A 2,500-nucleotide genomic window follows, 5' to 3' on the forward strand; every position below is an offset into this window, starting at 1 on the left:
TCGTTCAGGTCGTTGGCTAGGCGGGAGTCGTTAGTGGTGTGGGGCGCTCTGGGTTTGTAGTTGGTGATGTGCCTGAGCCCTTTGGCAGACAGAAGCAGCGTCGTTAGTAGAGAACTGGTGTTTTAGTGTCTCTGAGTACAGTCGTTTAGCCTCTCTCACCGCTTTGCTAAACCTGTTCTTCGACTCCTTGAATCTGTCTCTATCCCCACTCCTAAACGCTTCCTCCTTCTCCAACCTCAACCTTTTGAGCTTTGCTGAGAACCAGGGCTTGTTGTTGTTAAAGTTCACCCTGGTACGTGTTGGGATACAGCAGTCCTCACAGAAGCTGATGTACACAGCCTCTGTGAGTTCATCCAGACTATTGGTAGCAGTCGTGAACATATCCCAGTCAGTACAGTCTAAGCACGCCCGCAAATCTTCCACAGCCTCACTGGTCCACTGTTTAGATGTCCTCACAGCAGGTTTACAGAGTTTTAGTTGCTGCCTGTATGCACGAATCAGGTGGACCAAGGGAGTTCTGTGCGAGCCGAACAGCCCCGTGACCCACAAGAGAAACATCCCCGCCAAATTCGAGCGTTTGACGGGGTCTATCCGTGAAAAAATATTCACGTTTTTGAGTGCACATGCATTTCTGCTGCAAATGCCTCTGGAAGTTTCATGCCGTTCGTATGCCAATTGTGGCAACACGAAAATGACCCGTTTTCCCATTCCGAGGGATTTCTGTGCGACCCTAACAGCCCCGTGAGCCACAAGAGACACATCCCCGCCAATTTCTAGCGTTTCACGGGGTCTATCCGTGAAAAATATAGACGTTTTTGAGTGCACATGCATTTCTGCTGCAGATGCCTCTGGAAGTTTCATGCCGTTCGTACGCAATGTGGCAACACGAAAATGACCCCTTTTCCCATTCCGAGGGATTTCTGTGCGACCCTAACTAACAGCGCCCGTGAGCCACAAGAGAGACATCCCCGCCAATTTATAGCGTTTCACGGGGTCTATCCGTGAAAAATATAGACGTTTTTGAGTGCACATGCATTCCTGCTGCAAATGCCTCTGGAAGTTTCATGCCGTTCCTATGCAATGTGGCCACACAAAAATGACCCGTTTTCCCATTCCGAGGCATTTCTGTGCGACCCTAACAGCCCCGTGAGCCACAAGAGAGACATCCCCGCCAACTTCTAGCGTTTGACGGGGTCTATGCGTGAAAAATATTAAAATTTTTGAGTGCACGTGCCTTTCTGCTGCAAATGCCTCTGGAAGTTTCATGGCGTTCCTATGCAATGTGGCAACACGAAAATGACCCCTTTTCCCATTCCGAGGGAGTTCTGTGCCACCCTAACAGCCCCGTGAGCCACAAGAGACACATCCCCGCCAATTTCTAGCGTTTCACGGGGTCTATCCGTGAAACATATAGAAGTTTTTGAGTGCACATGCATTCCTGCTGCAAATGCCTCTGGAAGTTTCATGCGGTTCGTACGCAATGTGGCAACACGAAAATGACCCGTTTTCCCATTCCCAGGGATTTCTGTGCGACCCGAACAGCCCCGTGAGCCACAAGAGACACATCCCCGCCAATTTCTAGCGTTTCACGGGGTCTATCCGTGAAAAATATCAATTTTTTTTTGACTGCACATGCATTTCTGCTGCAAATGCCTCTGGAAGTTGCATGCGGTTCGCATGCAATGTGGCGACACGAAAATGACCCGTTTTCCCATTCCGAGGGATTTCTGTGCCACCCTAACAGCCCCGTGAGCCACAAGAGAGACATCCCCGCCAATTTCTAGCGTATCACGGGGTCTATCCGTGAGAAATATTCACTTTTTTGAGTGCACATGCATTCCTGCTGCAAATGCCTCTGGAAGTTTCATGCGGTTCGTATGCAATGTGGCGACACGAAAATGACCCGTTTTCCCATTCCGAGGGATTTCTGTGCCACCCTAACAGCCCCGTGAGCCACAAGAGAGACATCCCCGCCCACTTCTAGCGTTTCACGGGGTCTCTCCGTGAAAAATATCACATTTTTTGAGTGCACATGCATTCCTGCTGCAAATGCCTCTGGAAGTTTCATGCGGTTCGCATGCAATGTGGCGACACGAAAATGACCCGTTTTTTCCCATTCCGAGGGATTTCTGTGCCACCCTAACAGCCCCGTGAGCCACAAGAGACACATCCCCGCCAATTTCTAGCGTTTCACGGGGTCTATCCGTGAAAAATATTCAATTTTTTGACTGCACATGCATTTCTGCTGCAAATGCCTCTGGAAGTTTCATGCGGTTCGCATGCAATGTGGCGACACGAAAATGACCCGTTTTCCCATTCCGAGGGATTTCTGTGCCACCCTAACAGCCCCGTGAGCCACAAGAGAGACATCGCCGCCAATTTCTAGCGTTTCACGGGGTCTATCCGTGAAAAATATTCACTTTTTTGACTGCACATGCATTCCTGCTGCAAATGCCTCTGGAAGTTTCATGCCGTTCGCATGCAATGTGGCAACACGAAA

Source organism: Petromyzon marinus, unplaced genomic scaffold (assembly GCF_048934315.1).
Source record: "Petromyzon marinus isolate PM22_M1 ecotype Great Lakes invasive population unplaced genomic scaffold, UKy_Petmar_22M1.pri1.0 PM_G_Scaffold_146, whole genome shotgun sequence".
Classification (NCBI taxonomy): domain Eukaryota; kingdom Metazoa; phylum Chordata; class Hyperoartia; order Petromyzontiformes; family Petromyzontidae; genus Petromyzon; species Petromyzon marinus.